The sequence below is a fragment of the Lolium rigidum genome, chromosome 3 (assembly GCF_022539505.1).
Source record: "Lolium rigidum isolate FL_2022 chromosome 3, APGP_CSIRO_Lrig_0.1, whole genome shotgun sequence".
In the NCBI taxonomy this organism is placed as follows: domain Eukaryota; kingdom Viridiplantae; phylum Streptophyta; class Magnoliopsida; order Poales; family Poaceae; genus Lolium; species Lolium rigidum.
Window position 1 is genome coordinate 243,322,442 of NC_061510.1, and position 27,518 is coordinate 243,349,959.

The window sequence follows — 27,518 nt, forward strand, 5'->3', positions numbered from 1 at the left end:
TATTTATTGTGGGAAGCACGATTAATGGACTGTAATGATGGGGCTACTCCTATAGTCCGTCTGCTCCTACTCGGGTGTCGGGTCACAGTCACACTCTCCTCTTTTTTTGAACACATTCACACTCTCCTCTTTTTTTGAACACAATCACACTCTCCTCTTTTTTCGAACACATTCACACTCTCCTCGAAACTGCAGTAGGCAGTATATGCATAAGAGGAGGAGCGTCTCGGTTCACCTCCGTCGTCTATCCCCACTCCGCCCAGCTTCCATAGCACGCGCCTGCGTCTCCGCCATGGCGCTTTCGCGTCCTATCCAGCAGTGCCCAGTTTAAGAGCCTCTGTTCTCCAACTCAAACCCCCACATGCCGCCATTGATCGCCATATCTCTCCCAAAGTTCGAATCAGTAAATCTCCCAAGAATATCCCAACCCCATTGTACCACCTGCCTCATTGCGATGTCGAAATCGAGCAGGGTTTGTGGATCTGGGCTGTTTCACAAGGTGTTTATGGAAGGCCCCCTTGAAGTGCTCATCAGCCAGTGCGACGCCATCACCGTGATACGTCTCCGACGTATCGATAATTTCTTATGTTCCATGCCACATTATTGATGATATCTACATGTTATATGCACATTTTATGTCATATTCGTGCATTTTCTGGAACTAACCTATTAACAAGATGCCGAAGTGCTAGTTCCTGTTTTCTCGCTGTTTTTGGTTTCGTAAATCCTAGTAACGAAATATTCTCGAATTGGACGAAATCAACGCCCAGTGTTCCTATTTTGCCCGGAAGCATCCGTAACACACGAGAACCGCCGGAGAGGGGGCACAGGCCCACCGCACCATAGGCCGGCGCGGCTCGGGGTGGCCCGCGCCCCCTATGGTGTCGCCGCCTCGTTGACCCTCCGACGCCGCCTCTTCGCCTATAAGAAGCCCCTGGACCTAAAACCTCGATACGAAAAGCCACGGTACGAGAAACCTTCTAGAGCCGCCACCATCGCGAAGCCAAGATCCGGGGACAGGAGTCTCCGTTCCGCACGCCGCCGGGACGGGGAAGTGCCCCCGAAGGCTTCTCCATCGACACCACCGCCATCTTCATCAACGCTGCTGTCTCCCATGAGGAGGGAGTAGTTCTCCATCGAGGCTCTGGGCTGTACCGGTAGCTATGTGGTTAATCTCTCTCCTATGTACTTCAATACAATGATCTCATGAGCTGCTTTACATGATTGAGATCCATATGATGAGCTTTGTATCGCTACTAGTTGTGTGTTACTCATGTGATGTTATTAAAGTAGTCTATTCCTCCCGCATGGTGTAAAGGTGACTAGTGTGTGCACCGTGTGGTTCTTGTCGTAGGCTATGATCATGATCTCTTGTAGATTGTGGAGTTAATTATCATTATGATAGTATTGATGTGATCTATTCCTCCTTCATAGTGTAATGTGGACAGTGTGTGCACTATGTTAGTTCTTGGTTTATTTTGCAATGATCTATTATGCTCTAAGGTTATTTAAATATGAACATTGAATTGTGGAGCTTGTTAACTCCGGCATTGAGGGTTCGTGTAATCCTACGCAATGTGTTCATCATACAACAAAAGAGTGTATGTAGCACATATGAGAAAGAGTTATTTATTATGCGATCAATGTTGAGAGTGTCCACTAGTGAAAGTGTAATCCCTAGGCCTTGTTCCTAAATATCGCTATCGCTGCTTGTTTATCTGCTTTACTTACAGCGTTACTACCGCTAGCGTTACTACTCGCTCATACTTATTCATACCACCTCGTATTTCACTATCTCTTCGCCGAACTAGTGCACCTATTAGGTGTGTTGGGGACACAAGAGACTTCTTGCTTTGTGGTTGCAGGGTTGCATGAGAGGGATATCTTTGACCTCTTCCTCCCCGAGTTCGATAAACCTTGGGTGATCCACTTAAGGGAAACTTGCTCGCTGTTCTACAAACCTCTCGCTCTTGGAGGCCCAACACCTGCCTACAAGAATAGAAGCTCCCGTAGACATCAAGCTATTTTCCGGCGCCGTTGCTCGGGGAGGAAAGGTAAAAGGTACTCACACTCCGGATCTCGGCTACTAAGCTATTTTCGCCGTTGTAAGTACTCGAAGCTATTTCCTTTAGATCCCGCAATTGCATCTTTTTGTTTCTTGTTTACACTAGTTTGGCATAATGGACAACAATGAGCTTCTTATTCTATTTCCTGATTTAAGACATGGCTGGTTTGATGCGAAAATTAAAAAACCTATGGAACCTTATTTGCATGCTGGTAGTAATATTAGTATGAACGCTTTGAACACCATTGTTGATAATGATATAGAAAGTTCTAAGCTTGGGGAAGCCGGTTTTCATGATCTTTTTAGTCCCCCAAGCATTGAGGAGAAAATTTACTTTGATGATACTTTGCCTCCTATTTTTGATGATTATAATGATAGTAGTCTTTTGTTACCGCCTGTTATGGAGGATAAATTTGATTATGATTACAATATGCCTCCTATATTTGATGATGAGAATAATAATGATAGCTACTTGGTTGAATTTGCTCCTACTACAAGTAATAAGAATAACTATGCTTATGTTGGGAGTAGTAATAATTTTATGCATGACACTCATGATAAGAATGCTTTATGTGATAGTTATATTGTTGAGTTTGCTCATGATGCTACTGAAAGTTATTATGAGAGAGGAAAATATGGTTGTAGAAATTTTCATGTTACTAAAATGCCTCTCTATGTGCTGAAATTTTTGAAGCTACACTTGTTCTATCTTCCTATGCTTGTTACTTTGCTCTTCATGAATTTGTTTATTTACAAGATTCCTATGCATAGGAAGCATGTTAGGCTTAAATGTGTTTTGAATTTGCCTCTTGATGCTCTCTTTTTCTTCAAATACTATTTCTTGCGAGTGCATCATTAAAACTCGCTGAGCCCATCTTAACGGCTATAAAGAAAGAACTTCTTGGGAGATAACCCATGTGTTATTTTGCTACAGTACTTTGTTTTATATTTGTGTCTTGGAAGTTTTTTACTACTGTAGCAACCTCTCCTTATCTTAGTTTTGTGTTTTGTTGTGCCAAGTAAAGTCTTTGATAGTAAAGTTCATACTAGATTTGGATTACTCACGCAGTTACTGCATTTCTTTGCTCGTCACGAATTTCGACCTGCCTCCCTGTAGGTAGCTCAGAAAAATATGCCAATTTACGTGCGTGATCCCCAGATATGTACGCAACTTTCATTCAATTTGGGCATTTTCATTTGAGCAATCTGGTGCCTCAATTAAATCCATCTTTACGGACTGTTCTGTTTTGACAGATTCTGCCTTTTATTTCGCATTGCCTCTTTTGCTATGTTGGATGAATTTCTTTGATCCATTAATGTCCAAGTAGCTTTATGCAATGTCCAGAAGTGTTAAGAATGATTGTGTCACCTCTGAACATGTTAATTTTTATTGTCCACTAACCCTCTAATGAGTTGTTTCGAGTTTGGTGTGGAGGAAGTTTTCAAGGATCAAGAGAGGAGTATGATGCAATATGATCAAGGAGAGTGAAAGCTCTAAGCTTGGGGATGCCCCGTGGTTCACCCCTGCATATTCTAAAAAGACTCAAGCGTCTAAGCTTGGGGATGCCCAAGGCATCCCCTTCTTCATCGACAACATTATCAGGTTCCTCCCCTGAAACTATATTTTTATTCGGCCACATCTTATGCACTTTGCTTGGAGCGTCGGTTTGTTTTTGTTTTTGTTTTGTTTGAATAAAATGGATCCTAGCATTCACTGTATGGGAGAGATACACGCTCCGCTGTAGCATATGGACAAGTATGTCCTTAGGCTTTACTCATAGTATTCATGGCGAAGTTTCTTCTTCGTTAAATTGTTATATGGTTGGAATTGGAAAATGCTACATGTAGTAATTCTAAAATGTCTTGGATAATGTGATACTTGGCAATTGTTGTGCTCATGTTTAAGCTCTTGCATCATATACTTTGCACCTATTAATGAAGAAATACATAGAGCTTGCTAAAATTTGGTTTGCATAATTGGTCTCTCTAAAGTCTAGATAATTTCTAGTAAAGAGTTTGAACAACAAGGAAGATGGTGTAGAGTCTTATAATGTTTACAATATGTCTTTTATCTGAGTTTTGCTGCACCGGTTCATCCTTGTGTTTGTTTCAAATAACCTTGCTAGCCTAAACCTTGTATCGAGAGGGAATACTTCTCATGCATCCAAAATCCTTGAGCCAACCACTATGCCATTTGTGTCCACCATACCTACCTACTACATGGTATTTCTCCGCCATTCCAAAGTAAATTGCTTGAGTGCTACCTTTAAATAATTCAAAATTTATCACCTCTTATTTGTGTCAATGTTTTATAGCTCATGAGGAAGTATGTGGTCTTTTATCTTTCGATCTTGTCATTTACTTTTGACAGACTTTCACAATGGACTAGTGGCACATCCGCTTATCCAATAATTTTGCAAAAAGAGCTGGCAATGGGGTTCCCAGCCCGACTAATTAACTTGCATTAATAATTCTCTTCACATGTTTTGCTCTGATTCATCAGTAAGCAACTTAATTTTGCAAATAGACACTCCTTCATGGTATGTGATTGTTGGAAGGCACCCGAGGATTTGGTTAGCCATGGCTTGTGTAAGCAAAAGGTTGGGAGGAGTGTCATCCATAAATAAAGAAAAACTAAACTAAAGTACATGTGTAAACAAAAGAGAAGAGGGATGATCTACCTTGCTCGGTAGAGATAACGTCCTTCATGGGAGCCGCTCTTGAAAGTCCGGTTGATGAGGTAGTTAGAGTGCCCACTACCATTCGTTGACAACAACAAACACCTCTCAAAATTTTACTTTTATGCTCTCTTTATGTTTTCAAAACCAAAGCTCTAGCACAAATATAGCAATCGATGCTTTCCTCTTTGAAGGACCTTTCTTTTACTTTTATGTTGAGTCAGCTCACCTATCTCTCTCCACCTCAAGAAGCAAACACTTGTGTGAACTGTGCATTGATTCCTACATACTTGCATATTGCACTTGTTATATTGCTTTGCATTGACAAACTATCATTGAGATATACATGTTACAAGTTGAAAGCAACCGCTGAAACTTAATCTTCCATTGTGTTGCTTCAATGCCTCTACTTTGATTTATTGCTTTATGAGTTAACTCTTATGCAAGACTTATTGATTCTTGTCTTGAAGTACTATTCATGAAAAGTCTTTGCTTTATGATTCATTTGTTTACTCATGTCATTACCATTGTTTTGATCGCTACATTCATTACATATGTTTACAATAGTATGATCAAGGTTATGATGGCATGTCACTCCAGTAAATTATCTTTGTTATCGTTTACTCGCTCGGACGAGCAGTAAACTAAGCTTAGGGATGCCGATACGTCTCCGACGTATCGATAATTTCTTATGTTCCATGCCACATTATTGATGATATCTACATGTTATATGCACATTTTATGTCATATTCGTGCATTTTCCGGAACTAACCTATTAACAAGATGCCGAAGTGCCGCTCCCGTTTTCTCGCTGTTTTTGGTTTCGTAAATCCTAGTAACGAAATATTCTCGAATTGGACGAAATCAACGCTCGAGTTCCTATTTTGCCCGAAGCATCCAGAACACACGAGAACCGCCAGAGAGGGGGCACAGGCCCACTGCACCATAGGCCGGCGCGGCCCGGGGTGGCCCGCGCCCCCTATGGTGTCGCCGCCTCGTTGACCCTCCGACGCCGCCTCTTCGCCTATAAGAAGCCCCCGGACCTAAAACCTCGATACGAAAAAGCCACGGTACGAGAAACCTTCCGTAGCCGCCGCCATCGCGAAGCCAAGATCTGGGGGACAGGAGTCTCTGTTCCGGCACGCCGCCGGGACGGGGAAGTGCCCCCGGAAGGCTTCTCCATCGACACCTTCGCCATCTTGATCAACGCTGCTGTCTCCCATGAGGAGGGAGTAGTTCTCCATCGAGGCTCGGGGCTGTACCGGTAGCTATGTGGTTAATCTCTCTCCTATGTACTTCAATACAATGATCTCATGAGTTGCTTTACATGATTGAGATCCATATGATGAGCTTTGTATCGCTACTAGTTGTGTGTTACTCATGTGATGTTATTAAAGTAGTCTATTCCTCCTGCATGGTGTAAAGGTGACTAGTGTGTGCACCGTGTGGTTCTTGTCGTAGGCTATGATCATGATCTCTTGTAGATTGTGGAGTTAATTATCATTATGATAGTATTGATGTGATCTATTCCTCCTTCATAGTGTAATGTGGACAGTGTGTGCACTATGTTAGTTCTTGGTTTATTTTGCAATGATCTATTATGCTCTAACGTTATTTAAATATGAACATTGAATTGTGGAGCTTGTTAACTCCGGCATTGAGGGTTCGTGTAATCCTACGCGATGTGTTCATCATCCAACAAAAGAGTGTATGTAGCACATATGAGAAAGAGTTATTTATTATGCGATCAATGTTGAGAGTGTCCACTAGTGAAAGTGTAATCCCTAGGCCTTGTTCCTAAATACTCGCTATCTCTCGCTTGTTTACTCGTTTTACTCGCTTTACTACTCGCCATGCGTTACTACCGCTCATACTTATTCATACCACCTCGTATTTCACTATCTCTTTGCCGAACTAGTGCACCTATTAGGTGTGTTGGGGAGACAAGAGACTTCTTGCTTTGTGGTTGCAGTGGTTGCATGAGAGGGATATCTTTGACCTCTTCCTCCCTGAGTTCGATAAACCTTGGGTGATCCACTTAAGGGAAACTTGTTGCTGTTCTACAAACCTCTGCTCTTGGAGGCCCAACACTGTCTACAAGAATAGAAGCTCCCGTAGACATCACACCGCCGCGTCCCTAGTCGGTTCCTCCAAAAGTATTCTTCAGTCAGCCAAATACAGTACCACTCTGCCTGCTTCTCAGCCGTTTTGCCTTCCGTGTGTTCTCTGTTGTGACCCGGCGGATAAACCATGGGAGTTCAAGGAGGATTTGCCAGTGCGCAGCAAGTGAAAACTAGTGCCGCTGGACAGGTTCTCCTATGATTGCCTAATGCCACACGGTAAGGATGAGGAGCGGGCAGGCGCCAATGGAGATTGGATCGCCATGGTTGCCCCCAAAGGCAAGTGGAACCTCCTCAATGTCTACACTCATCGCAAGATTAAGCTTCCATCTTTGAGGAAGAAGTTTGAAACAACACGCAATCCACTTATATTCGAGTATCAGGGTGATGTTATTCAACTGCAGAAGATAGCTATTTGCCAAGTTCCTACAGCTGCTTGGGGGTATGAAGATTTCTCCCTTGTCGTAATCTTCGACTTTGCAATTGCCTACCTCCATGGCGAATATCCTCGTACATGGATAATTCTTGAAAACCAGTTTCCGAACGACGCCATATACTGCGATGCAATTATACATAACCAACTTGTGTTCGCCGTTACTGAGAATGGAAATGTTTATGCATGGGATCCTAATCAATTTGGTAACATTTCCTCCCTATCTTTTTTATATACGTAACTTATATAGCATTTCACCTCTTATTTGCTGAACTGTCTTGGCATCTTTTGGCTTAAAGGAATTCCATAGGCGCACACCATAACCCTCTTGTGGTATGGACATATATACTTATAGAATTTAACATCTATAGGAATTTTAGTATGGTCTAATGTGCATGTTGTTCCGTAGGAAAAAGGCCCCCTAGTAATTAAGTTTCTTTATTATTACTCCCTGGAAAATTTAAGGTAGAGTAGAAATAGAATCAATAAAGGTGCCATGCAATATTGACAAAGACTTTCATTTGTTTATATTCCCCCGGTTCTAGAGAATAAGGAGTTCTATATTCAAACCATCTAAAATTTGGACCAATATTTTGGGGAACATGTTTTAAATCCATATGAAGTTTTACCAAGATGTTCGAAATATATTTCAAACCATCTTATGTTCGACCAGGATTTTATAAAGTACTAGTATTGGCATCTACAATATCAAATCAATATCACTAGTAGATAAATCATGAAATATATTTTCATGTGACGTGTTCTTTCCTTTTTCAAGGTCCTATAGTGCTCCCTGCTCCATTCATTCCGTGGACGGCTGGATTTGATGGCAATGATGATTTTGACTCTAATAGTCGTACGTGGTGGCTGGCAAGATCTCAAGATCGTTCTAGACTTCTCCTGGTCTATGCACGTGGCGTAATGGATTTTGACGCTGACGGTGCTCCAACTTATTATGATAGTACCCCTTCTGTCCATTGCGGTCGCGTTTGTTCACAGCCTATTCGGGGTATACCTGCATGGTATTCTCGAATGACACTAGTCGGTTACTTCCAGCCAACCCATGGGAAAGCGTTACTAATCTTGGAGACTATTCTATGTTCCTTGGGTTGAACTATCCGATTTTCATGCAAGTGGGTGGTGCAACATTTCCCCCAGGATATTTGACAAGAAGAAACTGCATCTACACCACGCCTCAGGCCATTGGCTCTCAGTTTGACACATCACATCAAGAAATTTTCCGCTTCAGTCTAAATGGCGAAGACCACGAAAGCATCTCTTTCTCAAGCAGCGGTCCAGGGGCCAACTGGCATACATGGTTTTGGTTCATCCCAAGCTACACCAACGCCCTGGACTGGAACAAAGACAATCAGAGTTAGGGATATTTATGTAATAGTAGGATCATACTACTAGCTAGCTCACTTGGTCTTGACTCCTATTTAACTATTTATAGCTAATGTACTTAGGTGATAAATTGATGCTATTTGCATGAACCCATGTGCTTCTTGTAATTTGATCAAATACGGTGTATACACATGCATGGTTGTTTGGTCTGTTTCAGTTGTCCCTAGAGGCATACATATATACTCGTTATTTAGCAATCTTTATTATAGTACAAAGGTCTTAACCTCATGGTTCACAGAAAGTATAAACGTAGATCAGCCATCTAAACATAGAAGACATTCTAGTGTATGATTCTTACATATACACATCAACATCCTATCAGAAAACCTTAATGTGACTTGTACTGGCTGTACAAACCCGTGCATCATTCTCTAGCCGGTTGCACCCAAAAACCAAATCGTGGTACTTCATAGTTGACTGTATGTAGGACAACATACAGATGCAATGCGAAGCCATGGGTATCACCTGCATGACAGAACCATATTTCACATGGTTGGAGGTACTCCATATGGCATTTAAAATCATTCCTTGTACTTCATATGGCCCTAAAAATAGTACAGTTGGATTTGTGGGTTTTAATTTTTTATTAACACACTCAATTAATTTCCCAAACATTGATTAATAATATTATTAAGGGGTGTGATGTTGAAAGCCATAAGAACAATGTGCCAAACAATCTTTGCTAGCGGACGGTAAATGTATACCCATCAGAAATATTAGTACTACTAGTAGTACTATCAAAATAATCGCAGTACGTGCATGTTTCTTTGGTCGAATAATCGCCGCACCATCTTAAAAGTAAATGGCATGACCATTTATTTGATTTGATAGCGTGCAGCTAGGTGGCGTACATTACTATCTCTAGTTCCTTGGGTCACCCAAATCTGGAGTACTAAAAGCAAATCCTGGTGATTCATTTGACAAGACAACACAGATGCGTCCAAATTTCTCCGCCCATATTATTATAGTAATATACGAAATCTGGAGTGTGTTGCCTCGTTGCCTTCCAAGAGAAGCTTCATTCCTTGCCAAAAAAGAGAGAGAGGCTGTATTTATAACTACCTCACCGGCCGCCACTAGTACAAACCATCACTCCCTCTCCACCTCCACCTCCACCTCTTCCCTAGTAGCTCCACCTCCATATCGGCGACGGACCACAATCGCGCGGCTTCGACTTCCTCTTCGACGGCGGCGGCGACAGAGGCGTGAGGCACCTTCTCCGCGGCGCATCACTCATCCTCGTCCCGCGGCAACAATGGCTGTATGTGAAATAACCATACCCTTGTGTATGGTAGAGATGATGATGTGCGGATAAATTTTTATTGGCGGTTGCTCATCCTTGTTTGAATATTTGGTGTAGATTCACATCTAGGGAAGGGTGTCAAGCGGGGTGGGTAGCGGGCTAGCTAGTTTCAGTGCGAGTGCTTTAAATCTTCTCTAATCTCAACCACTATTTGCTCTAATATTCTGCTTTGCGGGACGATTCGCGGACGCCGCTTGCAACCCTAATCTAGGGTATTGATCCTAGTTATTAGACTACTACGATTTACATGCCAATTTGTTTTTAGACTAGATCCAGATATTTGTCAATACTACTACTTACTTCTTCCGTTCGTATTTAATTGACTCTAGTTGAAAGCATCGACAGTTCATTTTCTTCTCTCCCTCGCGTCGACTAATTAAAACCGAACAGAGGGAGTATTAGGAATCCATGTGCATCCATACTACCAGTAAGGTATTGCGTTGTTGCAGAGGCTCAGTGTAATCAATATCTTTCGATATTAATATACTCACTTTATCAGAAAATAAATTAGTAATCCATGTTCAAACTTGCTAGTTTGATCGACGTTTGATGATGATTTGTGAGGCCATGTATGGGCCTAGTTTGTTTTTCCTGGTGGTCAGTAGGCTGTTGATTTTTTTTTTGCTTGGTCGATCTGTGGTCGTTCCATGGCCACTCGCCGATTAAGCATTACTAGAATCAACAATTTTTTGCTTGTCTGGTGATTGGAAGTGTATGCGCTCTTCTGAAGAGCACCATCGCACGATGATTAGTCTTAATGGAGATGCAGATGTCGATCAAGAGGGAGAAACATATCTTGATCATGCATTTCTCACGAGATTACTTGGTGATTGGAAGTAGAATCCACAATTTGTTGTGCAAACTTCTCAACATATGCATATATTCAATGAATTGGCTTTATGTGATCAATAGTACTTCTTATTGCGGATGGATGGAGGGGAAAGAGCGAAAAAACCGATACTTAGTGAGATGACTTCTCATTCTGTGACTTCTGATATCCCAGATGACAAGGTAAATATATAGAACGGCGATTCGTAGGTGATAAAAGCAGAATCCACAATTTGCCGTGCAAACTTCTCAACATATGCATATATTTGATTAATTAGTTTTATGTGATCAATAGTATTACTTATTCCAGATGGACGTAGGGGAAGGAACGAAAAAGTGGATGCTATGTGAAATGACTTCTAAATCTGTGTGTTCTAATATCTCAGATGACAAGGTAAACATATGGACCGATGCTTGTTTTGCCGCTGCCCCTGTTAGATGGCTAGATGCTCTGGTCTAATTTCTATTCATGTGCTTATTATTGCAGAAACATAGAGTTGAAGAAAACTCTATATTGTCTGATGACAAAGGTGAAATGGCATGCCAGTCTTTTAAACCTCCGACGCCACCTTGTTTACTTGTCTATGGAGACCGATGCAGTGGACTCGGTACCGATGAGCCTATACCGGCATCATCGTGCCACATGAAGAAGGTTGTGGATTGGGTTTACCCCTGCTGTAGAAACTGGTGGTGCAGCTGGAGCTGCTAGTGTAGAGCCTCTAGTGAACGGTGTCGTGCCACGGGAATTCTCTGAACTGGAGCAAAACGGTTTACCTATTGTCAAGACCGGTTTAACTGGTGTTGATGCTGGAGTTGCTACTGATGATCCTGCACCAAAGGAGGTTTTGTATTGGTAGAACCCGTCATGACTATGCCCACGAGATCGACCGGTGGTGGACTCGGAGCTGGTAGGGTAGAGCCTCTAGCGAAAGGTGTCGTGCCACGAGAATCCTCTCGAAGTGGATATTGGTGGTTTACCCTCTATAGAGACCGGTGGTCTACCCGGAGCTGGTATTGTAGAGATTTCAGCAAACGGTGCTTGTCCCACCCGACTCCTATGAACTCGGAGCATGTACCGATGTGCCTTCTGTAGAACCCGACGCACTCGTAAGTAGTGGTGATGATTCCGCCGAATCCGATCAAGAAGGATCTCGCATCTCTAGGACAAGATGTCAGCTGTCATTCACTCGAACCCGAGCTGAAGTCGACAACGGTAGCTTATATAGCACGGACTCGTCCTTCAAGCTCTAAAGATCCAGTTGGGTGGTTCACATGACCAGCTACTCCAAGCCATTGTCACTACAAAAGACCAGCCAGACATGCTTCATCATCTCCTCGCATACTGTTTGACAAGCTGAAGCACTGCAACTGGCGCATTGTTCAATCCCATCAGCATGGAGAGAGGAGCTATGTTTATGTCAAAATGATTCATGCTGATTTGGTAAGGTTCCATGATAAGATGTATGGGTGGGGTGAGGCAAGAGCCACATTTTTCAGCATTCACACAGTCTTCGCTCTTGAGCCAGACCCCATGGATGCTTACCCAGTGGTGCAGCTGTCCTGACTGGATATAGTTTTATGATCAGTATGTTGTTGTCGTGGAACTGTGATGTGGAGCTACCTTTCTTATGGTTTCTAGGCTTTTGGTTTCAACATGTAATATGGAGCTTACCTTAGGACTTTCGCATGCGTTTGGCTGTTGACCTGTAATGTTTGTGGTTAGTTGTCTAATCTACTTGGCACAATCACATTGCAAAGGCAAATGTTCCTTTTCTCTTTAATTGTTATTATGACTTATGTGTTATAACCAGGCAAGAATATGCAATCTTGGTTCTCTGACCGATATATATGTACATACAACTTTTGTTCACATAATAACACTTACACGGGAAAAGAGTAGCTTTCTCTGTTGGACAAACACCAAACCACAAAAGGGTAACAACACAATATCCAAACTAGGTACGACACCTGTTGAGCATACATGACTTTTGGCGTAAAATCACGTCAACCAACACTAGCAGCATCTTGTTCTTTGCAAGGTGCTATGCTTATCAGTCTAATCCCAATACACCACCTACTTCAGGTGGCACGATGATGTCGGTGCGGGCTCACTAGTACCAACTCTCTTGCATCAGTCTCCATTGAAGGTACGCCATCATCGCGATGAGACACCATTAGCAATGCAAGCTGAAGGTGTTCTTATCCTCATATCAGGATCACATAATACAGGTGTCAAGCTTCATGCACTAGCCAACCCAATAAAAAGTCCGAACTCGGATCGCTAGGAAAAAAAAACATGAAGATCTTTTTTTCGAATCCCACGCTGAACATCTTTTTCACTAATTAGGTAAGATCCTGCTGACAAACATATTACAGCAACTCCAGAGTGGCTCTATATTTTGGCGCTGTGGGCTGATGCTGCGCATGGAGCCGGCAATAGCTTCACCGGAAGCTGCAAACTATGGCGGCCAAATGCAGGGCTGAAACAGCGTATTTCCAGAGGCCCTATAAATGCAGCGCCAAAAACAGAATATAATGAAAAATAGAGTGCAGTAAAACAGAAGATCAAACAAAGACTACAAATAGACATAAAATAGGATAAAATTAGCTTGATAGATACTCCGTAGTTCATATTTTTACAAAGTAGTGCGATAAAACTAAACTAAAACTCGACATCTGACGAGTCCGGTGTCGTGCCCGACACCGGATCCGACGAGAAGAGGTCAATCCAACGGGGGTCGTCCTCGCCAATGGTGGTCGGCCCGGTGAGCTGCGCTTCGATGAAGGCCCGCTTCGTCGCCTTCTCCGCCCTCCGTCGTGCGCGGTCCTCCTTCTTCGCAGCCCACCTCGTCGCCTTCTCCGCCCTCCGTCTGCGGAAGTGCTCGTTCTCGGCGGCAACGTCCTCGGAGAAGCAGGCCGCCCACTCGCGCGCCGCGCGCTCGTCCCGCTCGGCGGTGCGCAAACGGCGCTCCGTCTCGCGGCGGCGGCGCTGTTCCTCCTGTCTAACGATGTACGGCGGCGGCGCGAGATCCTCAGCCTGCTCGCGCGTCCACACGTCATGGAAATTCATCGACGATCGCGGGCGCCCGAGCCGCCACGCCACGGCGTCGTACACGCGCGCGGCCTCGTGCGCGGTCTCGTAGGTGCCGAGGCCGATGCGCTCGCCGCCGTCACGTATCTCCGCGTAATACGTACCTTTGGGGCGTGTGCGGACGCCGCGGTACCCCGTGCCTGAGACGCGGCAGTACCGCGAACTCGACGCGAGACGAGGCATGGAGGCGGCGGCGGAAGCAGAGCCGCGGCGGTGATATTAGGCGCAGATGGGCAAATTTCAGCAACCCGTGTTCCATCTTTTTTTTTGTCAGGATAACCCCATGTACCACCTTCCCAATAGAAAAAGTACTGTTCAACCTTCCCCTGTTGGGCCCAATATTTCACTTTTGGGTTGCCAACGAACATCTACATGGTAATTGTTATCGGTCTACTTGCTCCGGCTGTCGAAGCCCAATAACCAAAAATGGGCCTTTCTGCTCATGCAATTTCGGCCCTTTTCTAATGAAACACAGATCCTATGATTGGCAAAAAAAAAACGGAGATTCTACATAAAAGTTGTTTTTATTTATTTTGAATTATTGGGTTCCATTTTTGAAACTGCTCATGCACAATATGAAAATCCTTGATCGATCCATAACCACATGGATAACGGTATTTTTAAAAAATCATAAAGTGGATTTGAAATTTAAAACATATCCTGATAATTCCATGATTTAATCTATCAACTTGCAAGATCTTGGAGCGAAAGAGCTTGTATTAGTCTGCAAAAATAAAACTGATAAACCTGTCGCTAACAAGAAATGAAGGTTTATCGTTCAGAGAGCATGCCATGTGGGACCCATGAGACAGTAGCGTCCTCAACGTTTCAAAGAAAAAGGCAGTAGCCCGAAAATAGGGGTAAAAAATAAATCCTAGAAAGGAAACATTTATAGTTCATAGAGGCTGACATGTGGTACCGATCTGCCAGCAACATCCTTATCATTTCGAAGTCGGCAGGGATCAGAAGAAAAAGGCAAAAAAAGCCAGAAATTAGGGGTCAAAAATAAATCCAAAAAAGGAAACTTTTATTCTTCATAGAGGCTGACATGTGGGACCGACCTGCCAGCATTGTTTCAAAGGGGGCAGGGGATCAAAAGAAAAAGGCAAATAGCCAGAAATTAGGGGTAAAAAATAAATCCAACAAAGGAATGGTTTATTGTTCATAGATGCTGACATGTGGGACCCATGAGCCACCTGCGACCTCAATTTCAAATGCGGCATATGATCGAAAGAAAAAGGCAAGTGACCAAAAATCAGGGGTAAAAAAATCTAAGAAAAGAAACTTTATTGTACATAGAGGATGACATGCGGGTCCCATGAGCCAAGCACCTTACTCAACTTTTCGGAGGCGGCATGAGATCGAAAGAAAAAGGAAAGTGACCAAATATCAGGAGCAAAAAATAATCCAAGAAAAGAAACTTTTATTGTACATAGAGGATGACATATGGGTCCCACTTATACAAGCTCTTTCGCTCCAAGATCTTGCAAGTTGATTGTACATAGAGGATGACATGCGGGCCCCTTGTGTCAGCAGCTTACTCAACGTTTCCAAGGCGGCAGGGGATCAAAAGAAAAAGGAAGTAGCCAGAAATTAGCGGTAAAAAATAACTCCAAGAAAGGAAACTTTTATTGTTCATAGAGGATGACATGCGGGACCCATGCGCTAGCAGCTTCCTCAACGTTTCAAAGGCGGCATGAGATCGAAAGAAAAAGACAAGAGACCAAATATCAGGAGCCAAAAATAATGCAAGAAAAGAAACTTTATTCTACATAAAAGATGACATGCGGGTCCCATTTTGCAGCAGCGGTGTCAACGTTTCAAATGCGGCTTGAGATCAAAAGAAAAATAGTAGCCAGAAATTAGGGGGTAAAAAAACTCCAGAAATTAGGATGGCATGCGGGTCCCATGAGTCCGCAACTTACTCTACGTTTCCAAAGCGGCAGGGGATCAAAAGAAAAAGGAAATAGCCAAAAATAAGAGGGTGAAAAAAATCCAAGAAAAGAAACTTTTATAGTACAGAGGATGACATGTGGGTCCCATGAGCCAGCAGCTTCCTCAATGTTTCAGAGGCTGCATGAGATCGAAAGAAAAAGGCAAGTGACCAAAAATAAGGGGGTAAAAAAATCCAAGAAAAGAGACTAGATTGTACATAGAGGATGACATGCGGGACCCATGAGGTAGCAGCATACTCAACGTTTCCATGGCAGCACAGGACCAACAAAAAAAGAGGAAGTAGCCAGAAATCAGGGGGTCAATAAAATTCAAGAAAAGAAAGATTTCAATTGGGCTGCATCTGGCCGTCTGGGCCTTCGAACAATCTTGCTGGACGCCTTTGGACTCGTACAATTTCAGCCCACTCCAAAATAGGAAAGTCCTATGCTTCGCAAAAACAAAAACAAGGAGATTCAACATATAAGTTTGTTTATTTAATAATAAAGATTTATTTTTTCCGTTTGCAACAGACTCGGAGCGAAATACACTGTTTATTGTCCGCAAAATAATCAAGATATCACATGTTTCTTGTACGGGGAGGCTGACATCGGGGACCCATGAGCCAGCAGGGTCGTCAACGTTTTAAAGACGGCAGAGGATCGAAAGAAAAAATAAACCAAAAATCAGTTGGTAAAAAATCCAAAAAAATAAAAAAATTTCAGGATGACATGCGGGACCCATGAGGCAGCAGCATCCTCAACGTTTCCAAGGCGACACAGGATTTAAAAAAAGGCAAAATAGCCAGAAATTAGAGGTCAAAATAACTCCAAGAAAGGAAAGGTTTATTGTTCATATAGGCTGACATGTGGGACCCATGAGCCAGACATAATCCTCAACGTTTCAAAGGCGGCAGGGGATCAAAAGAAAAAGGAAGTAGCCAGAAATTAGGGGTAAAAAATAACTCCAAGAAAGGAAACTTTTATTGTTCGTAGAGGATGACATGCGGGACCCATGAGCCAGCCGCTTACTCAACGTATCAAAGGCGGCATGAGATCGAAAGAAAAAGGCAAGTGACAAAATATCAAGAGCCAAAGATAATCCAAGAAAAAAGAAACTTTGTTGTACATAGAGGATGACATGCGGGTCCCATTTAGCAGCAGCGGTCTCGACGTTTCCAAGGCGGCAGGGGATCAAAAGAAAAAGGAAATAGCCAAAAATCAGAGGGTGAAAAAAATCCAAGAAAAGAAACTTTTATAGTACATAGAGGATGACATGCGGGTCCCATGAGCCAGCAGGTTCCTCAACGTTTCAAACGTGGCATGAGATCGAAAGAAAAAGGCAAGTGACCAAATATCAGGAGCCAAAAATAATCCAAGAAAAGAAACTTTATTGTACATAGAGGATGACATGCGGGTCCCATTTTGCAGCAGCGGTCCCAACGTTTCAAATGCGGCTTGAGATCAAAAGAAAAAAGAAAGTATCCAGAAATGGGGGGTAAAAAACTCCAAGAAAGGAAAGGTTTATTGTTCATATAGGCTGACATGTGGGACCCATGAGCCAGCAGAATCCTCAACGTTTCAAAGGCGGTAGGGGATCAAAAGAAAAAAGAAGTAGCCAGAAATTAGGGGTAAAAAATAACTCCAAGAAAGGAAACTTTTATTGTTCGTAGAGGATGACATGCGGGACCCATGAGCCAGCAGCTTACTCAACGTTTCAAAGGCGGCATGAGATCGAAAGAAAAAAAGGCAAGTGACCAAATATGAGGTGCCAAAAACAATCCAAAATTTATTGTACATAGAGGATGACATGCGGGTCCCATTTTGCAGCAGTATCGTCAAAAGAAAAAGAAAGTAGCTAGAAATTAGGGGTAAAAAACTCCAAGAAAGGAAAGCTTTATCGTTCATACAGGCTGACATGTGGGACCTATGAGCCAGCAGAGTCCTCAACGTTTCAAAGGCGGCAGGGGATCAAAAGAAAAAGGAAATAGCCAAAAATCGGAGGGTGAAAAAAAAAACAAAGAAAATGAACTTTTATAGTAATAGAGGATGACATGCGGGTCCCATGAGCCAGCATGTTCCTCAACGTTTCAAACGTGGCATGAGATCGAAAGAAAAAGGCAAGTGACCAAATATCAGGATCCAAAAATAATAAAAAAGAAACTTGATTGTACATAGAGGATGACATGCGGGTCCCATTTTGCAGCAGCGGTATCACCGTTTGAGAGCAAGGCGGCAGGGGATCGAAAGAAAAAGGCAAGTGACCAAATATGAGGTGCCAAAAAAATCCAAGAAAAGAAAGTTTTATAGTACATAGAGGATGACATGCGGGTCCCACATTTTAAAGGCGGCAGGAGATCGAAAGAAAAAATTAGCCAAAAATCATTTGGTAAACAAAATCCAAGAAAAGAAACATTTACCGTTCTGAGAGGATGACATGCGGGACCCATGAGGCAGCAGCATCCTCAACGATTCCAAGGCGGCGGGGGTCAAAGGAAAAAAAGGAAAAATCCAGAAATTAATTAGGGGTTCAAAATAAATCCATCAAAGGAAACTTTTATTGTTCACGAGAGGATGACATGTGGGACCGACACTGCCATCAGCGTCCTCATCGTTTCAAAGGGGCGAGGAGATCAAAAGAAAAAGGCAAATAGCCGGAAATTAGGGGTAAAAAATAACTCCAAGAAAGGAAACTTTTATTGTTCGTAGAGGATGACATGCGGGACCCATGAGCCGGCAGCTTACTCAACGTTTCAAAGGCGGCATGAGATCGAAAGAAAAAGGCAAGTGACAAAATATCAGGAGCCAAAGATAATCCAAGAAAAGAAACTTTATTGTACATAGAGGATGACATGCGGGTCCCAATTAGCAGCAGCGGTCTCAACTTTTCAAATGCGGCTTGAGATCAAAAGAAAAAGAAAGTTGATTGTACATAGAGAATGACATGCGGGTCCCATGAGTCAGCAGCTTACTCAACGTTTCCAAGGCGGCAGGGTATCAAAAGAAAAAGGAAATAGCCAAAAATCAGAGGGTGAAAAAAAATCCAAGAAAATGAACTTTTATAGCACATAGAGGATGGCATGCGGGTCCCATGAGCCAGCAGGTTCCTCAACGTTTCAAAAGTGGCATGAGATCGAAAGAAAAAGGCAAGTGACCAAATATCAGGAGCCAAAAATAATTCAAGAAAAGAAACTTGATTGTACATAGAGGATGACATGCGGGTCCCATTTAGCAGCAGCGGTATCACCGTTTGAGAGGCTGCACGGGATCGAAAAAAAAGGCAAGTGACCAAATATGAGGTTCCAAAAAAAATCCTAGAAAAGAAAGTTTTATAGTACATAGAGGATGACATGCGGGTCCCATTTAGCAGCAGCGGTCTCACCGTTTGAGAGGCGGCAGGGGATCGAAACAAAAAGGTAAGTGACCAAATATGAGGTGCCAAAAAATCCAAGAAAAGAAAGTTTTATAGTACATAGAGGATGACATGCGGGTCCCATTTAGCAGCAGCGGTATCACCGTTTGAGAGGCGGTAGGGGATCGAAAGAAAAAGGCAAGTGACCAAATTTGAGGTGCCAAAAAAAACTCCAAGAAAAGAAAGTTGATTGCTCATAGAGGATGACATGCGGCTCCAAATTAGCAGCAGCGGTCTCAACGTTTCCAAGGCGGCAAGGGATCAAAAGAAAAAGGAAGTAGCCAGAAATCAGGGGTAAAAAAAAATCTAAGAATAGAAAGAATTTTGGTTCATAGAGGATGACATGCGGGACCCATGATCCTGCATCGTAAACGGCTCGATCGGAGAGCGTTGAACGAGATGGCGCGATCGAGAAAAAAAACAATGCCAGAGAGGCTGCCATCTGGGCCCTACATCCCTCGGCGGTGCGGATTTGCGTTGACTCAGCCGGCGAACCCGAGAATTTGAGATGCACCACGTCCCGGGCCACCATACGCAACGTTTTTGCCATTTTCGTCGGGCTAGGTGGCCTCAAAAACGAGAAAAAAAAACGTTTTGACATGCACAACGGACAGACCCAAAATCGTCGGCCATGGTACACCAGCAACCACGGCGCGACTTCAACTTCGTCGGCCATAGCAACTTTTCTTCTAGTGTTAACAGTGAGGTTGTCAATCTCACCGGCTTGCTGTAAACAAATGATTAAACGTATTGTGTGGAGAATGATGTTTGTTTGCAAAGAACAACAAAGAACAGAGATTGCAGTAGATTGTATTTCAGATGTAAAAGAATGGACCGGGTTCCACAGTTCACTAGTGGTGTCTCTCCAATAAGATAAATAGCATGTTGGGTGAACAAATTACAGTTGGGCAATTTACAAATAGAGAGGGCATAACAATTCACATGCATATCATGATGACTACTATGAGATTTACTTAGGGCATTACGACAAAGAACATAGACCGCTATCCAGCATGCATCTATGCCTAAAAAGTCCACCTTCGGGTTAGCATCCGCACCCCTTCCAATATTAAGTTGCAAACAACAAACAATTGCATTAAGTACTGTGCGTAATGTAAACAATACAAATATCCTTAGACAAAGCATTGATGTTTTATCCCTAGTGGCAATAGCACATCCACAACCTTAGAACTTTCTGTCATTGTCCCAGATTCAATGGAGGCATGAACCCACTATCGAGCATAAATACTCCCTCTTGGAGTCACAAGTATCAACTTGGCCAGAGCCTCTACTAGCAACTGAGAGGATGCAAGATCATAAACAACACATATATGATAGATCAATTAATCAACTTGACATAATATTCTATATTCATCGGATCCCAACAAACACAACATGTAGCATTACAAATAGGTGATCTTGATCATGATAGGCAGCTCACAAGATCTAAACATGATAGCACAAGAGGAGAAGACAACCATCTAGCTACTGATATGGACCCATAGTCCAAGGATGAACTACTCACACATCAATCCGGAGATGGGCATGGTGATGTAGAGCCCTCCGGTGATGATTCCCCTCTCCGGCAGGGTGCCGGAGGTGATCTCCAGAATCCCCCGAGATGGGATTGGCGGCGGCGGCGTCTCTGGAACTTTTCTCGTATCGTGGCTCTCGGTAATAGGGTTTTCGCGACGGAGAGATTATATAGGCGAAGGGGCAGAGTCGGGGGACGCTCGAGGGGCCCACCCCATAGGGCGGCGCGGCCAGGGGTGGGGCCGCGCCCCCCTAGGTTGTGGCCGCCTCGTCGCCCCTCTTCGTCTCCTCTTCGGACTTCTGGAAGGCTCTGTGGAAAATAAGACCGTGAGCTTTTGTTTCGTCCAATTCCGAGAATATTTCCTGTGTAGGATTTCTGAAACCAAAAACAGCAGAAAACAGAAGCCGGCGCTTCGGCATCTTGTTAATATGTTAGTGCCGGAAAATGCATCAAAATGATGTAAAGTGTATATAAAACATGTGAGTATTGTCATATAACTAGCATGGAACATAAGAAATTATAGATACGTTTGAGACGTATCAGACGCCCAGGCGGAGGCGTGGGCCTTCCTCGAGCTGGCGCGCCGGCAGGAGGAGGCCACGCACCAGGCGGCACTCCGGGAGGAGGAGGAGCGCCGGGCCGCGCGCCTGGCGGAGGAGGAGCGCCGGGCCGTGCTCCGGCTAGAGGCAGAGCTGCAGGCCGCAGCGGAGGAGCAGCTCCGGCAGGAGTCCGCGCGGAGGGCTCGGCTGCGCAGGCCGGCAAGCCCGCCTAACCCGCACTCCGCCTGGAAAAGGGCGCATTGGTCGCCCCTGGCCGGATCCTCCGGCGCCCTCCGGCATTTCGAGTCGGAACAGCGCGTCGTCGCCGGGGGGCGTCGTCGTCATCGACGCCGACGACGACGAGTACTACTGGGGGTAGTACTGCCGGCGGCCACCGTGCTCGCAAACCCTGGCAGGGTTTGCTTTTTTTTTTTTTAGTTTAAAGCCCATATAGGGCTTTCTTTTGTGTAAAAATTGCCCAAAATAGGGCTAAGTTTAAGTAACAACTAGTTTAAATTAATTTTTTGTTGTTTTCCTTTTTCTTTTTCATTTTCATTTTTGTTTTTTTATTACATATGCGCTGTGTCCGCGTGTTGGGCGCAGCGTGCAACGCAAACGGACACGCGGACACGGGCCGTTGTCCGGGTGTCCGCTCGGCCATCCAAACGGTCCAAAACGGATGGCCCAGCGCGTCCATTTGAGTCGCCCGGTTGAAGATACCCTAAGGAGATGAATGGCGTTCAAAAATATCATTACGAGAACGAGGAATGAAACATTTGTATGAGAGAAATCTGGACATAGTCGTTGATGACGCCCTCTAGTCTTTACACATTTTGTCGTGCAACATCGGCGAAACTTAGCGGTCCTATTTAAGAAAAATAAGCAAAATGCTAAACTCGGTAAAACTGTGTTTAAACACTGCTAGATGGGATATTTTTGCATAAGTTTATCTAAATGGAGTAGTATGTGTCACAAATGCATAATTTAAGGTAGAAAGTGGAACTCACTCTAAATTTAATGAAGATAATACAAGATATATATTACAAAACATACTACGCGATATAATTTTAATGAGTATATCATTAGAAAGCTTAAAGTTCTACTTTATAATAATATAATTTTTATATTGTACAATTGATATGATGTTTGCCAAATTAATAACCTAGAGATACGTGCAAGTCCTGTGAACCGGAGCGGAGGGAGTAACAAAGAGGATGGAGTAGAATTGGCCATTAACTTGCGGAAAATCAGCCAAACCCGGTTGCAAACATCCACAACTGCCTTCATGAGATATAACTGGTCAGGGAAACACCGCACGACTTAGGCCACCACACAAAAGGCTCACACACATTGTACAAACTTTCACTTCACCTCAAACGAGGCCCACACGAACACACCACTATGTACCTCTGGCGTGTAGAGCATAACACATGACATGTTATCGGAGTAGTCTTGTCGGAAGCACGATGTACACCGGCGAGCATTTTTTAAGACCCGAAACTCCACGCGCCCAGGAGAGACCTGTCTAGACGCATGGAGATGATGGGCTGCACCCCAACCCACCCCAACCCTAGCCTAGCCTCCCGCACCCCCGCACCCCAACCCTCCCGCCGCCGCCGGCAGCGCCGCCGGGGCAAAGATCTCGGGGCGTGGCGGCGGCGGGGGCCCTCCCACGTGACGCGTCGGGAACGGCGGCCAAGGAGTCTCTCACGCGGCGGCGGCCCTTCCGCCTCCTGGGGCGGCGGCGGTCGGACGAGGATGGAGGGGCGGCGGCGGTCCTCCCGGGGACGATCCTGCTGCGGGCTGCGGCCTCCCCGCCTCCCATCGGCGGCATGCCGGCGGTGGTGGCTGGTGGAGGCGGCCAGCGCCTTTCCCTCCGCCTCTCGCCGGTGAGGGGCGATGATCTTGGGCTTCTCCCGCGGTACGAGGACGCCCGGGGCAGCAGCCTTGGGTTCGACGGTGGAGGTGACCCTCTTCTTCGCCGGAGAGGATCGGCCTGCGGTTGGTGGTGGTGGATCTTTTGATCTATCACCGCGTTCCGGCGGCGAGATGGAGGTGCTTGGAAGCCGGCGATGGTGTCGCCGGTGGAGGGTTGGAGTGGCCCGCCCAGGATGGTCGCCGACGTGGGGGTCCGGCCTGTATTAAGGCGGCGGTCCTAGGGCCTCTCTTGCGTGAAGAGGAGGACCTACCGGAGGCCTGGACTCGTGATCTGTCCGGAGTGTTGAGTTCCGGAAGGCTCCGCCGGCGAATGTAACAGTGCTTTTGCCTGGAGTTTGCTGGATCAGAGGTATTCGGTCGTGCGCACCCATGTTTTTATTCCGACCGATTGGTTCTGGAGGGAGCGACGCGAAGCTCTTTTTCTGTGTTGACATCAAGTGACTATGGATCCATGATGAAAGTCGGAAGAAGAGAATTTCATGAAGGCCCGAGGGGAGGACTAGCTAAGGGAGGTTCAAGTCTCTGGGCTGTTGAGGAACTTGCTTGGTGTTCCGGGCTTCACGGCAGCGGTATGAAAGTGGGGGCGACAACACAGGTGAAGTGCAGAGTCCTACCTTTCAGGGTGAAAACCCAAGGTCTGGCCTTAATTGGTTGTGCCTGGCAATGATCTTGGTGGAGGCATTGTTTTGAGAGCGGGGACTATCTTCAGGGTGAAAACCTAAGATCTTTGATCGGACGATGACGGTGTTTGAGCACTGTTCCCTTCTTGGAGGCGTCGTTTTTGGAGAGTCTGTAATTCAGGTGTTGTCTTGGCGGTGGATGTATTGCTGTTGTTAGGCTCGAGATACTGTAGCGGGACTTTTGTTTCTTAGTTTTCTTTTCTTGTTTTTTGGCTGTGTGCGTCCGTAGTGCCATTAGGGTGGTGCGTTGTTGCAGAGGCTGGGTGTAATTGATATCTTCTTGATATTAATATATTCCCTTTATCGAAAAAAAGGTCGGTTCGCCCGTCCCTAGGACTTCGTAGATCGAAACTATCCAATACAAAGAACACCGATGAACTAGAGAAGAAACTAGAAACTAGGTCGAGAATCTAGAAAATAGGGTGTTGAGAAACTAGGTTGGGATCTGGGTGTCCACCAGATGGCCAGCAGCGTGCGGCTATGCTGCGGGACACTGCCCGCGACCCGCGTTCGAGCCCTAGCTCCACAGGTGTTGCGTCCCGCAGTTTCTTCTTAATAAAATTTCGCAGAGTCCCTCCCCTGCTGGTCTCGTTTTTTAGAAAATAGGGTGAGATAGGCTTGTAGATTGGTTTTTGTAATTGTGTGTTGTTGTTTAAATCAGCCGTCACTCATGTATATAATGGGTGGATGGACTTTTCATGCAGGATAGAGGGTTCGATTCATGTCCGAAACCCGGCCTAATTGGGGTCCAACTCAAATAGGCAACCATGAATTTTTTGCGGTAAAAAACTATTCTAGACCTTCCGGATCACTTTTTCAGCGGTAAACAATCTCGATCAAAATCTAATAAAAATAAAAATAAATCTATATCTACACCTAATAATAAAGGGAGAAATGTTTTCGTGGTTTGGTCCGTTACAATGCGCTTTCGTCCGTTTACTAGCCATCTAGAGAAGTACTTCACGTCGTTTCACAGGTGTAGGTCTCGTGGAGGAAAAGAACTCGGATCGGTTAAGGCTCCCGCACGCCAACCGTAATAAGAGATCGATACATACACGAGTCGGCCTCTTGTTGCCTGCTCTGGTTCCAAGATAGACCGATCAGTCATCGAGTTCTTCCACGTCGTTATGCGTATCTCGCCTCCGCCGTGCTGATCTCACTTCTCGATGGCCGCTACTACGAGCCACACCGCTACTGGGCGTCACGGTGCTCATGCTCTCGTCTGGGGACGACCGAACCCCGATCGGCGTGCTCAAGAAGGATGGCTTGATGGCGACGCATGACGAGGACCCAATGAACTACTTCCAAGACAATGATGCGCACCGCATGCTCTACGCCTACGACTCCTTCAGCATCGGCCACGAGACCACGACCTGCAGATCTCCACAGTGTTCATGGCGTACCATGAGCTTCATAGGCGGGCTCGACCTCTGTGATGTCGCGGGCGTTCCGGAATGTCAGGAACCCCATCGATGGGCCACCACCAACGAAATATGGGAGGGGCTGTACTGACTGCGCCATGATTTATTTATGATAATGGAGTAATGGTAGTTATATATATCCATCCATTAGACTATCAGTGTGGGTGCTGCGCCCATGACCAAAGCGGCCAATTCCAACGTGCACATGTATTAGATGGCCTAATAACTAGCTCCGTCGATTCAGCGACTGCTAGAGGGCAAGGCGTCGGGACCCGACAGGTTCACGGCTGAATTCCTTCAGAAGTGATGGGGAGTGGTTAAGGGTGACTTCATGGCAGCCTTCAACAAGTTGTTCACGTTGTGCGGCCGCGGGTTTCAAGGTCTCAACCAGGCCTTGCTGACCCTGCTGCCTAAGCGCCCGGATGCGGCTGCGCTCTGCGACTACCGTCCAATCAACCTTATCCATATCTTTGCCAAGCTGGTTGAGAAGGCGCTCGCCACTCGTCTAGCCCCTAGGATGGAGTCGTTGGTGGATCGTAACCAATGCGCGTTCATTCGCAAGCGTTGTATCCACGACAACTTCATGTTGGTCCAGCAGACAGCTAGATTCTTACACCGGGAGAAGGAGCCGCGGGTGATGCTCAAGTTGGACATTCCCCGCGCCTTCGACTCCGTTTCTTGGGCTTTCCTTTTGGAAATCCTTCGCAAGTTAGGGTTTGGGCCTAGGTTCCGCGAACTAGTGTCCATCCTCCTATCCACTACGAGTACCAGGGTGATGCTCAATGGCGAGCCAGGCCCCCCGATTCGGAGGGGCCTGAGACAGGGAGACCCCTTGTCGCCAGCACTATTTGTTCTGATGATGAACACCCTCAACAGGTTGTTGGCTAAGGCAATCGAGTTTGGGGTGCTGAGGCGCTTAGCACGGCGGGACTTAGCGACGTCTGTGTCGCTCTATGCGGATGATGTGGTGATTTTCTGCCACGCAGATGAGACGGATCTACGCGGTGTTCGTGGGATCCTGGAGCTCTTTGGCCATGCTTCGGGGCTGCGCACCAACTTCGCCAAGTGCTCGGTTTCCCCCATCGCCTGTTCTGAGGATGAGGCCGCGAGCGCTGCTGAACTCATGGAGTGCTAGCTAGCGCCGTTTCCGCTGAGATACCTTGGCATCCCGCTGTCTATCAGGAGGCTGACGGTTGCAGCATTCTAGCCCCTCATAGACCGTCTAGCCGACAAGCTACCTACCTGGAGGGCATCGATGATGCCTCGGGCAGGACGTTTGGCGCTAATCCGTTCGGTTCTCGCAGCGATACCATTGCACCAGCTGATGGTGCTGAGTCTTGATAAGAAAGCACTCAAGCAGGTCACCAAAAATCTTGCGAGGATTCCTTTGGGCTAGCAGGGCAGACGCCAATGGCGGTCATTGCCACGTCAACTGGGCAAGGGTGTGTAGGCCGTTGCGGCTTGGGGGGGGTTGGGAATCCCAGATCTCGCACGCACGGCTATCAGCCTCAGGGTGCGCTGGATCTGGAGGATGCATGCCGACCCCCTGCGACCTTGGCGCGGGTTGGACATGCATTTCTCGAAGACGGAGCTGGATGTCTTTGCGGCCTCTACCTACATGGTAGTCGGCAACGGGGAATCTGCCCTCTTCTGGGAGGATAGATGGCTGGATGGCAGGTCCATCAAGGAGATGACACCGGAGGTATACGCTTTGGTCCCAAAGCGCCAGCGAAAGGCGCGCACGGTCCATGAAGCGCTGGTTGATCGTACCTGGATCCCCGATATTGTAGGTGCACCGAGCGCCCTGGCAATGTGGCAGTACGTCCAGCTGTGGGGTAGACTCAGGGGCATTCAACTATCGGGGGACCCGGACAGGTTGGTTTGGCGGTGGACGACGGATGGACAGTATTCAGCTGGATCCTGTTATGACACCCTTTTCCAAGGGGCAATCATTTCAGGGTCCTGGAAGCTCTGGAAATCATGGGCGCCACCTAGGGTGAAGTTCTTCATCTGGTTGGCATGCCTCGACAAGTGCTGGACGGGTGAGAGACTGGCACGGCGGGGGCTGCCGCATGCGCCGAGATGCCCGTTATGTGACCAGTCTGCCGAAACCATGAGACACCTCCTTACAGGATGTTCCT